This window comes from Limanda limanda, chromosome 5, assembly GCF_963576545.1.
Source record: "Limanda limanda chromosome 5, fLimLim1.1, whole genome shotgun sequence".
Taxonomy (NCBI): Eukaryota; Metazoa; Chordata; class Actinopteri; order Pleuronectiformes; family Pleuronectidae; genus Limanda; species Limanda limanda.
The window spans coordinates 2,521,876-2,535,038 of record NC_083640.1 but is presented as its reverse complement, the minus strand read 5'-3'; the positions used below and the strand labels follow the sequence as shown (position 1 = coordinate 2,535,038).

General features: G+C 43.9%; 1 pseudogene; it reads left to right on the top strand.

Annotated features, from left to right (window-relative positions):
- Positions 1-10,449, top strand: part of LOC133001259 (NACHT, LRR and PYD domains-containing protein 12-like) — a 52,672-nt pseudogene extending 42,223 nt beyond the window's left edge.
- Positions 10,450-13,163: the final 2,714 nt, after the last annotated feature.

Below are 13,163 nucleotides of genomic sequence, written 5' to 3'. Positions count from 1 at the left end.
TTTACTGGTATTCTGGTGTTTTTTATAATCCCGCTAACAAACCAACCAACACACAAACATACTGGGTGAAAACAAAACCTCCTTGACAGAAGTAATGACAACCTGTGACTGTGACATGTGAGTTATCAGGAAATGTCTTCACAGGGAGAGGAAGAGGAGTCATGTTTCTGAGGAGGAGCAGTCGTCCTGCTGTGCTTCGTGTCAGGACGTCCTGAAGGATCCAGTCTCCACCAGCTGTGGACACTGGTTCTGCAGACAGTGCATCACCTCATACTGGGACCAGTCTCATTCTTCAGGAGACTCCTCCTGTCCCCAGTGTGGACAAAGATCCAGAACAGGAGCTGGAGCTCAGACAGCCGGTCAGAGCAGCACTGTACATGTGTCTGCTGATGTCTTCACTTCTGACAACAGCACATGTGGTTTTGTTTTGTTCCTTCATACAGCATCAACATTTAACATCGTTAGAAAAACACAAAGTTAAAAAGCTTTTATTTTCTGTAGTTTTTCTGTATTTGATGAAAACAATCAGCAGATTCTCAGATTCTCTGTCTCTGACATTGTTTCTTGTCTTTCAGCAGATCCTGGTCTGCAGGAGGTTTTAGATGAACATAAGCTCAGTCTGAGGAGGAGATGTGAACATGTGACTGAAGGAACTGATGAAAAAGGAAGAAGAACCCTCCTCAACAGGATCTACACTGAGCTCTACATCACAGAGGGACAGAGTGAAGAGGTTAATACTCAACATGAGGTGAGGCAGCTTGAGACGGCTTCCAAGATGAAGATCCTCCACGACACTCCCATCAAGTGCCACGACATCTTTAAAGCCTCCACTGACCAGCAGAGCAGCATCAGAGTCGTCCTGACCAACGGCGTCGCTGGCGTTGGAAAAACCTTCTCGGTGCAGAAGTTCACTCTGGACTGGGCAGAGGGTTTAGAAAATCAGGATGTGGGTCTGCTGACTGTGCTTTCGTTCAGGGAGCTGAACCTGGTGAAGGACCAGCAGCACAGTCTCCTCACGCTGCTCAGTGTTTTCCAGCCAGCGTTACAGAAGCTCACGGCAGAGACGCTCGCTGTCTGTAAACCTTTGTTCATCTTTGACGGCCTGGATGAAAGCAGACCTTCTCTGGACTTCAACCACAGGGAGCTTGTGTCTGAGGTCACACAGAGGTCATCAGTCAACGTGCTGCTGACAAATCTCATCCGGGGGAATCTGCTTCCCTCGGCTCTCGTCTGGATAACCTCCAGACCTGCGGCGGCCAATCAGATCCCTCCTGCATGTGTTGACAGGGTCACAGAAGTACGAGGCTTCACTGACGCCCAGAAGGAGGAATACTTGAGGAGGAGATTCAGTAATAAAAAGCTCTGCAGCAGAATCATCTCACACATCAAGACCTCCAGGAGCCTCCACATCATGTGTCAAATCCCAGTCTTCTGCTGGATCAATGCTACAGTTCTGGAGCACATGTTGACCACAGACCAGAGAGGAGAGCTGCCCAAGACCCTGACTGACCTGTACTCACACTTCCTGCTGGTTCAGACAAAGAGGAAGAACAATAAGTACGGTGAGGGACATGAGACGACTCCACAGCAGCTGACGGAGGCTGACAGGGGTTGTCTCCTGAAGCTGGGGAGGCTGGCACTTAAACATCTGGAGGAAGGAAACATCATGTTCTACCAAGAAGACCTGGAGCGGTGTGGTCTTAATGTCACAGAGGCCTCGGTGTACTCAGGAGTTTGTACTGAGATCTTCAGAAGAGAATGTGTGATCTTCCAGAAATCAGTCTACTGCTTTGTTCATCTGAGCGTTCAGGAGTTTCTGGCTGCAGTCTACATGTTCCACTGTTACACCGAGAGGAACACAGAAGAACTCAACAACTTCTTGGGAACATATGGGGACACACACAGAACCTTCTTCCTGGATGACCTACTGAAGAGAACCATGAAGAAATCCCTCACCAGTACAAATGGTCATCTGGACCTGTTTGTTCGCTTCCTTCACGGCCTCAGTCTGGAATCCAACCAGAGAGTCTTAGGAGGCCTGCTGGGTCGGAGAAGGAACAATCCAAAGATCATCCAGAGAGTCATCAACAACCTGAAGCAGATGGAGAGTGATGACATTTCTCCTGACAGAAGCATCAACATCTTCCACTGTCTGACTGAGATGAACGACAACTCAGTTCATCAGCAGATGCAACAGTTCCTGACGTCAGAGAACAGATCAAGGGAGAAACTCTCTTTGATCCACTGCTCAGCTCTGGCCTACATGCTGCAGATGTCAGAGGAGGTTTTGGATGAGTTGGACCTGAAGAAGTTCAACACATCATACCAGGGTCGATGGAGACTGATCCCAGCTGTGAGGAACTGCAGGAAGGCTGGGTGAGTCCAGACATGATCAATAACATGTTCAATCATATGAGATGAGTTGTTCTTCAAATACACTCAGTGTGTGTGTGTGTGTGTGTATGTGTAATAAAGTTATTATAATTATGTACATATGAGAGCAACTAGATCAGATGTGGAGGGTGAAATCTAATGTGATCATATATATATGATCAAACAGCTAGCACAGTGTGAGGAGACAATCACTGAATCACTGAAGAAGCAGGAAATAGAGTTTATTCTTCTTTCTGGTCAAACTAGAGTTCCCACCCTGCGTTTGTCCTCCACCACCAACCAGTGCAGTGTCCGTCCCTCCAGGTTCCTGACATGTTGACTTCACAATAACATGAGGTCACTGTGACCTTTGACCTTTGACCACTGAAATCTAATCAGTTTCTCTTTGAGTCAAAATGTGAAGAAATCCCCTAAAGACAGACTTGAGATATCATGTTCAAGAGGCCATGAACATGTTCTGTGACCTTGACCTTTGACCTCTGACCACCTGAATCTAATGAGTTCCTCTGTTAGTCTGAATGAACGCTTGGACCAAATCTGAAAGGATTCTCTTGAGGAGTTTTTAACAAAGATAGGATTTACCAGGGTGAGGGTCACATGATCACGTTTTGTATGAATGATGTGTTTTCTGATTTAATTCTCAAAGATTTTATATTTTCTTTAATTACAGACTCGGTGGTTGTGGGCTCTTAGAGACTCACTGTGAAGTCGTGGCTTCAGCTCTGAAGTCAGACCCCTCACATCTGAGAGAACTGGATCTGAGTGACAACAACCTGCAGGATTCAGAAGTGAAGCTGCTGTGTTCTGGACTGGAGAGTCCAAACTGTCGACTGGAGACTCTGAGGTCCTTAAATCCTTCTTCACTTTTCAGACTTTCTCTCTTATTGGGTCATTATTTATTTGACTTGTCTCAGTTCTGCTCTGCTCACTGTCCCTGAGTCATCTGTCACTCACCCAGCCTGTCAGTCACGTCCACCTCATCAACTCCATTCACCTGCACTCACCTGCTCCTGATCACTAAGAAAGTGTCAGTAAATAACATGTGGACTGAGGCCGAGCACTCGTCCTCCTCAGGTTTTTGAAATAAGACACATTCTTATTGAAACACGTTGGACAGTTGATAAGTATAGAAACAAACAAGAAGTGACCGTCAGGAGCCGTCCCTACTTTAAACAGTGTTTAATTACACAAACCTGCTCAGTGACCAAACAAACAGAGAAGAAGCTGATGAATGAAACAATGGTCCAACATGTCTTTTTTTTTTTTTTCAATATTTCAATTAAATTTCTTTTTGTGTCAATGTACAATGAAACAGTAGCATTTTAACAATTTACATTTTTATATTTTTATAAACCCCATCCCACCCTAACATTCCCTGTGCCACAAAAAAAAAAAAAAAAAAAAAGGAGGGGGGGGGGGGGGAGTTCTCCTAAGATGAAAGCGTTTGCGCTTTACGTTAACGCCCTATACTAATGAGAGGGGAGAGTGACAAGTTTGTCAAAATAGACCAGTAAAGGGTCCCAGACTTTGTTGAATTTTCCGGTTGATCCTCTAAGAAAGTATTTAACTTTTTCAATTTTTAAAAACATCATCATATCAGAAAGCCACACAGATGCCTTCGGTGGTAATTGTGATTTCCATTCCAAGAGAATTCTCCTTCGAGCAATTAGAGTGGCAAAGGCAATAACATTTTTCTTGTTAGTGGCTGTCGCAGTGTCGTTACCCCTTACCCCAAATATAGCCATTAAAGGGCTAGGTTGTAGATGTAGGCCAAAAGCAACATTCAAAATCCCAAATATTGATTTCCAAAACTCTTCCAACTTGGAGCACGTCCAGAACATATGAGCTAGGTCTGCGTTAGTGGCTTTACAGCGATCACACGTATCATCTAGTTCAGGGTATATTTTTGCAAGCCTGGTCTTACTATAGTGAGTACGGTGGAGAACTTTAAATTGAATCAGATTGAGGCGTACACAAGAAGAGGTTCCATTTACACAGCTAAGAGCTCTAACCCATGTCTCGTCTGAAATGGCTGTTCCTAATTCTTCCTCCCATTTTGTCTTGATGTCTTCGGTTGATACACTACTAAACGACATAATTGAATTATATATATTAGAGATTTGGCCCTTCAAAGTTAAGGGAATCTTTAGTATGACATCTAAGTTTGAACTTTCCGGTAATTGAGGGAACGATGGGTTGTACGTTTGAATAAAGTGGCGTATCTGAAGATATCGGAAAAAACTGGATTTAGAAATAGAGTGTTTTTTGGCCAAATCCGTGAAAGTAGGAAAAATATTATCTATGAAAAAGTCCTTGCATGTAGTAAGACCCATAGTGTTCCATTGTATGAATGTGACATCAAGTTCAGCAGCTGGAAAAAGGTGGTTATTACATATGGGACTTAGCATAGAAAGGCCAGACAATTTAAATGTTTGCCTGAATTGTATCCAAATTCTTAGGGATGAGCGCACTACTGGGCTTGAGGAAAACTGTGATGGGGAGAGAGGAAGTTTTGTTGTTAACAGTGCAGGATGTGATGACAGATTACAGAGCTTTGCCTCCTCACTGCACCAACCCGTGTCTGGGGCCTGAAACCAGTACATTACTTTTTGCAGATTCGCTGCCCAATAATAAACCCTGAAATTTGGGAGAGCAAGCCCACCCCCTTTTCTCGGTCTTTCAAGCAATGTTTTACGAAGTCTTGAAGATTTACCTCCCCATATGAAACTTGAGAGTAGGGCATCAAGTGAACGGAAGAAGGATTTTGGCAGGAAAACTGGGATGCTCTGGAACAAGTATAAAAATCTAGGCAACACATTCATCTTGACGCAGTTGATTTTCCCAGCCAAAGAAAGGCAAATAGCACTCCATCTCTGGAGGTCAGATTTTAGTTTCTCCATTATAGGTGTGAAGTTGGCCTTAAACAATTCAGAAAAAGAAGGGGTGATATTTATTCCCAAAAACTTAAAACCTGAATGTGATATACAAAATGGCAAGTCTGTGTCTGGAATCTGCTTTGCCTTATCATTGATAGGGAAACACACACTTTTTGAATAGTTAATTCTATAACCTGAAAAACCACCAAAGTCAACCACAATCTTCAAAAGTTCGGATTTACAGGATAGCGGGTCCGTTAAAAATATTAAGAGATCATCAGCATACAAGGAAGCTTTATATTCCATCTCCATCCTTCTAATGCCATGTATGGATGGTGTAGTTCTAAGTTTAATTGACAGGGGCTCTATCGCTAAAATGAACAGTAATGGGCTAAGTGGGCAGCCTTGACGCGTGCCCCTAGATAAAGGAAAATACTGTGAACATAATTTATTAGTGACTACTGCAGCTTTAGGAGATGAATATAATAGACGAATCCAGGACATAAATTTCAGCCCAAACCCAAATTTACCCAGTACAGCAAAAAGATATTCCCATTCTACTCTGTCGAATGCCTTCTCCGCGTCTAGGGAGACCACCACCTCTGGTCCTCCCCCAGACGCTGGAGAATGCACCACATTCAGGAGTCTACGAATGTTAATGAATGAGTGACGGCCTCTCACAAAACCGGTTTGATCATTTGAAATTATGTCTGATATTATGGTGTTTATTCGAGAGGCCAGAATTTTAGACAGTATCTTAACGTCCACGTTCAGTAAAGAAATAGGCCTATAAGAGCTGCAATCCACCGGGTCTTTACCAGGCTTCAGCAAGACTGTGATGAGAGCCTCTGTGAGGCTCTTTGGGAGAGCTGTCTGTTCAAACGAGTGCTTAAACATATTGAGAAGCAAAGGGATCAGTTTGAAGGAGAATTTTTTATAGAATTCGACTGGGAAGCCGTCCGGCCCAGGGGCCTTCCCGCTCTGCATGTCCTTAATTGAGTTATCTACTTCCTGTCGGTTTAGAGGTCTTTCCAGGTTGTCCCTTTGTTCCTGTGCAATTGTTGGAGTATTCAGGGTTTCTAAAAAATTAACCATAGAAGAAGTGTCCTGAGGGAATTCTGAGGTATATAACTCAGAATAAAATGTTTTAAAGGTATTATTAATTTCTTGGGGATCAATTGTCAATTCTTGAGGTGTTTTCCTAATTGTTGATATGAGTTGGGCAGACGACTTAGCCTTTAACTGGTGAGCAAGTAGGCGTCCTGCCTTCTCCCCATGTTCATAAAAGAATGCTCGTCATCTTAACAAGTTATGTTCAGTCTTTCCAGTAGATAATAAATCATATTTTGCTTTTAGATTTAATTTTTCTTTGTATAGTTCAGGCGTTGGAGTTGTTGAGTACTGATGATCAATTTTAAGAATATAATCAATGAGCTCCTCCTGTCTTTGTTTTCTTTTTTTATTACGTGAAGCCGAAAATGATATTATTTGTCCCCTCAGTACGACTTTTAATGTTTCCCATAGTATGGATGGTGATACGGAGTCATTCTGATTGGTTAAAATGAAATCATCTATTGCTTTAGACATGAACTGACAAAAATCTGCATCTGAAAGTAATGCCGTGTTAAGTCTCCAAGCTGGCCTTGGTGGGCAATTAAGTGTAAAGCCAATATCAAGGATGACGGGTGCATGATCAGATTCTACAATAGCAGACTAGTCTACAGATTTCACTGAGGGAAGAAGACGCCTATCAATGAAAAAATAGTCCATTCTTGAATAAGACTGATGAACATGTGAAAAACAAGAGAATTCCTTTTTGTTTGGATTCAAAAATCTCCATGGGTCAATACAGCCAAGGTGCGTCATAAGACTTAAAAGAGCTCTGGACATTTTGGATGAAGGTGCAGATTTGGGACTTGACCGGTCCATGGCTGTGTCCATCACGCAGTTCATATCACCGCCAAATATTAGATGATGAGTATTTAAATCTGGTAATAAGGTGATTATCTTCCTGAAAAAATCTGCATCATCCCAGTTGGGGGCGTAAATACTAACCAAAACCACCGGGGTGTGATAGAGACGACCTGATACTATAACATAACGTCCCTGGGGATCTGAAATTATTTTTGAAGCAGTGAAGAGTACTTTTTTATGGATTATAATTGCAGCACCTCTAACTCTGTTACTAAAGGTTGAATGGTACACCTGACCTATCCAGGCCTTTCTAAGCAAAACTTGATCCTGTACTCGTAGGTGCGTTTCCTGCAGAAATGCAATTTCAGTGTGCAACCGTTTTAAATGTGAAAAAATTTGCGCCCTTTTCACTGGGCCATTCATGCCTCTGACATTCCAGCTAACAAAACGTACTGCAGACCCTCCAGCTAAAGTTGTGTTTGCTCTATTCATAGCTTAATAAACAAGCGGATTGGGTAATGATACGGCTGAAATGGATGGTGCTGTATAGCCAGATCGTGAGAATATAAAATGGAGAACAACGGGAGAAAAAAAATAAATAAAAAAATAAGAAAATAAAATAAGAAAATAAATAAATGAAAAAAAAAAAAAATACCCACCCTGGAACATGTGTAAACTCTAGGTTCGTTCTCTGAACAGTAACGAACCGCAGCTATCTTACTGTGACTATGCTTCCAATAGCCCATGCGTTTTCCCCCTTACACAATGCTCCCCACTCTCACTTTAACAAGTATACACATTCAGCGCATTGACTCTGAACAGAGATTAATAACATTATAGTTCCCAGTCAACATAAACAACCGCCATTATTGTAACTAGTAGGCAGGCTAACTTAGCATTATTCGAACTACTGCATAGACAGGATAGATGGCTAAATGATAAATAAATGCATCTGAACCATAGGATCTGAACAAATAGTCTAGGAAAGTAGTTTTGCTTGGGCTACGCCCCTCTCAGGCTGCAACGTTAGCCAGTTGACAACAAACATTCTGCTATCGATTATGAAAGTGATACAGACTGACACTAGCTTCACTTAAACTGTAACAGCTCAAATTAACCAACCTTCAAACTTATTGATCACTTCAGCTCGATGGAATTCTGTCGGTCTCAGATTAGCCCATTTAAGTCAGAATCAGTCAATTGGTCCGGCAACCCGACGGTCATAGAACACCTTGGCAGCTTCTGGTGAGTGGAAAAAGAGAGTCTCATCCTCAAACTGAACTCGGAGGCGTGCGGGATGCAGCAGGCTGAATCGTATCTTCTTCTCATAGAGGAGCTGCTTGACGTTTTTAAATGCAGCGCGTTTCTTCGCCAGGCCCGCAGACATGTCCGGGTAGATCCTCAGTTTGGAGCCGTTAAACTCCACGTTGTGCGTCCGGGCCCACCGCAATGCCTTTTCTTTCACCTGGAAACGATGGAAACACACCACAAAGGGACGGGGCGGCTGTCCTTCTCGAGGTCTTTGGCCGGGAGAACGATGAGCCCGCTCCAACTCCGGTGGGTTTTCAAAAACCTCTTCGCCCATTGCTTTCATTAGCAGGTCGGATACAAACTTGACGGTGTACTGGCCCTTCTCGCTGTCCTCCGGGACGTTCAGGATTCTCAGGTTTGCTCTGCGAGAGCGGTTCTCCAGGTCATCCACGCGTTCGAGCAGTGTGGCATTTTGCTCCTCTAGCAGTTTTATTTTCCCGTCCGCTGTGAAAATCGCACTGAAGTTATCCCCAGCCAGAACTTCGGTTGCGCTTAGCCGTGCTTGAAAGCCAGTAACAGTCTCTGTCAGTGCATTCACGGAGGACTGAAGCGGGGCAATTGACTCTTGAATCAAAGCAGAGATGTCCTCCCTGAGAGAAGACCGTTGTTTCGACAACTCGGCTACAAGCTGGCTCACGGATACAGCCTCGGCGTTTGCAGACGTTCCACCACCGTGTGGGCTAGCACTAGCCATAGCAGCTACCTTGCTAGCAGCACTAGTTCGGGTTGTTGGCGCAGCACACAGCGGCGGCGCACTGGTCGGCTTATTCTTACTCATCTCGCCAAAGTTGGTGGCCTTTTGTCTGTCTTAGACTGATTTAAGCAGTTGGATGCCCTGAGCGGCGTTTTTAAAGGTTAATATTGATAAGTTAGGTGGGGAGCTCTGCCTTCGCGCGTCCTACCCCTGCATGGCCAAACCGGAAGTTTGGCCATGCAGGGGTAGGACAAATGGTCCAACATGTCTGATGTGATATTTATCTTCAGGTCACAGACTGGACTGAGGTCAGCAGCATGTTGAGAGTCTGTGTTGACATGATGACGATCCACATCAACAGGAGGACACATTCTAATATTCATATTTCTTTATCCAGGTTGGAGAGCTGCAATCTGTCAGAGATCAGCTGTTCTTCTCTGGCTTCAGCTCTGAGGTCAAACCCCTCTCACCTGAGTGAACTGGATCTGACTAACAACTTCAGCCTACAGGACTCGGGAGTGAAGGAGCTGTGTGGTTTTCTACAGAGTCCAACCTGTCGACTGGAGACTTTGAGGTCAGTTCACTGACTGACTTTTGTAGATCTCATATCTATAAACAGCATTAATACACAATTGATCTCATTTAATTCAAATTCAACATAATTCCTCTTCATAAATAACGTCAATCCATTAATTAATTAATCTGTCACATTTAAAATATTCAGCTACTTGTTAAAACACTGAGTTTAGTTCTGGATTTCCTAAACTGATCTGCAGGACAGAGACCAGGTCCAAATAATCTATTTTACTGAATCAAGACTCGTTTTTAGTCCAACATGTCTGATTTCATATTTATCTTCCATGTTATGAGTCTGTGCTGACATGAATATGTGTCTGTTATTTTTACACATGAACTCAGTTTATTTCAAAGTTGTATTCTTTATCCAGGTTGATTGGCTGCAGACTGACAGAGATCAGCTGTTCTTCTCTGGCTTCAGCTCTGAGGTCAAACCCCTCTCATCTGAGAGAACTGGATCTGAGATACAACGACCTGCAGGACTCAGCAGTGACGGAGCTGCTTGATCTACAGCAGAGTCCAACCTGTCGACTGGAGACTCTGAGGTCAGTAGATGGGTGGAGTCAGTCCACGCTGCTTTCATCAGTATTTTACTAAACACAGTCAGTATCACAGATCCAGGGTCTGTGCTACCAAGCAGGATTTGTGGTTATCAGGTTAACTTCAGGTTTAGTTTTTTCAGTCCTACGAAGCTCGTCCACTTCTTAACGAGGTGAATCACCATGGTAACTTCTGATGAACGGCTAAGCTGCTCCAGTTTAAGTTTGAGATCAACCCGTATAAAAGCTCCACCCACTGACCACAGTGACTCTACACTGTTGTGTGGTGCACACTCTCCTTAAAGGGACGGATAAGAGACGTTTAAATCAACGTCTGGTTGGTTCAGTTGATCTCTAACTCACCCAGAACATCTCAATCTCTCCAGACTCATCGTGTCACCAACACACCAGATGACCTCAGTCAGCTTCCTGGAGACAGGTCCATGTGTTTTTATTGAGTAGTGATGTCAGAGGTTTCCACCACAGTGTGTGTCCTCAGAGACAGTGAGACAGTGTGTGTCCTCAGAGTCAGTGAGACAGTGTGTGTCCTCAGAGACAGTGAGACAGTGTGTGTCCTCAGAGTCAGTGTGTGTCTTCAGAGTCTGTGAGCAATGTGTGTCCTCAGAGACAGTGTGTGTCCTCAGAGTCAGTGAGACATTGTGTGTCCTCAGAGACAGTGAGTCAGTGTGTGTCCTCAGAGTCAGTGTGTGTCCTCAGAGAGAGTGAGACAGTGGGTGTCTTCAGAGTCAATGAGTCAGTGTGTGTCCCCAGAGTCAGTTTGTGTCCTCAGGGACAGTGAGACACACTGTGTGTCCTCAGAGACAGTGTGTGTCCTCAGAGTCAGTGAGTCAGTGTGTGTCCTCAGAGACAGTGTGTATCCTCAGAGTCAGTGAGATAGTGTGTGTCCTCAGAGACAGTGTATGTCTTGTCTTGTCTTCCACTCGTCTTGTTAGTAACAGATTCAGATCTCGTGGCCTCAAGTTATTTGTCTCGTTCACACACGTTATTATGTCGTGGTCACGCAATATATTTTTACCAGAGGCCACCAGGGGGCGCTGTAACTTACACTAGCTGGACCACAGCTGACAGCCTCACACGAGGGACAGAGACGGTGTCGTCTTCATCTGATCTGAGACAGTTTGTCCTCTCACTTCATCAGTGAAGAACTGATCAGGTGGATCTTTGTCACAGCTCTGAGATCAGTGGGACTGAAGCCTCTCCTCATCACCATGGTAACCGCGAGCTCTTTCTACAGAGCAGAACCTCTGCTGAGGTCCATCTGTCTCATCTGGTCCCAGTTTGTCAGAAGCAGATGTTCATCAACACACAGTGAAACATGTCTTCACCTGTAACAGCAGTAAATCCACCTCTCAGGTGTCCACTCTGCACTTTGACATGCAGAGGACACACACTGAGCTCTTAGCGTGTTCATTCCAACACGTGAACATGAAGCAGAGAGGAAGCTGCTCCACCTCTGAACAGGACTGAAGTCCCTGCTGCTCTTTCTACTGGATGTGCTGCATCACTGACTCACAGCTGATGAAGTGAGTCTCTGTGACACTGATGTCTACTTCTCTCAACAGGTGGAAGTCTAAGTGGAGCTGAGTGTGAAGATGACAGTGTGTGTGGACGGAGGCTGAGCTGTGTCCTGAGGATCCAGAGGCTGAAGCAGCAGCAGCTTGTGTGTAGTCTCCAATCTACACAACCCCTAATCTGCATGTGTTTGTGAGATGAAGCCGGAGCACCTGGAGAAAACACGGGGAGAACATGCAGACTCCACACAGGAAGAACCCATCTGAACCGGATTCAAACCAGCAACCTTCCTGCCCCGATTGTGTTCATTCACATGAAGAATGTGTTTATTGAAATGACACAACACAAGCAGAATATATAAACCCTCTATAAAGAGTCACATACAGTGTGTTTAATTTTGTCTTTATTATTTTCCACCTTTGTCCCTCAGTCTGTCTCCATGTGTGTAGAACCACATTCTGTGTATATGTTTGTTTATGATCTTAAAGTTCCTGGATTCACGTCACAAATTGATTTAGTTCAACACAAAGTTAAACACATTGAAATCACTTTGAGTTTAAGATCAGAGTTTTGTCTTTGACACAAAAGATCAAAACTCTGGACTTAAAAATGGGACGTTTTCATTTCTGCATCAGGTGCAGAGCGGTGGTGGCTTTTCTACTTTTGACCCACAGGTGGCGCTGCAGTATAACAGCAGCACATCCCAGTCAAAGCCGTTATATTCAGTCTATGAGTCAAACACATGGATCATTTCCTCTGTGACAAACCAGATGTAACGAGAAGAAAAACGTCTCAGAGAGAAAAGTTCTGTTTCTACTTGTCTCTGCTTTAATGCTCAATAAACATCCTTCCACCGACTTCACTGGAATCATGACTCAGCTTTTCTTTCCTCTTCAAACAAACAGGTGGAAACATCTCGTCCTTGGTGCAGGTAAAAGAACAAAATCACCAGTTTGACATAATGGAAACAAGCAGAAGAAAAGTGAATGAGACATTTACAGTATGAAGAAGAGTCGATGAAGAGCAGAGCATCTTTAAGTCTCTGAGGAAACTGTTTCATAAACATTTGACCATATTTTATAGAAAACTGACCCAAGTACGTTTTAAACAAACGTAGATGAAGATTCTTTGTTGTACGTTCTCGACCACTACCTCAGAACAACCACCAGGGGGAGACTGTAGCAGGCCTCTGGGAACAGCTGCATGCTGGGAAATAATTGATGCTGGGAGGTTCACAGCAGAGACAAGGGACAGAAAGTGTCCGAGAGATGATGTCCTGAAGACAGTGGACATTTTGGGCCTGTTGTGTTGAACAGTTTGTGTTAT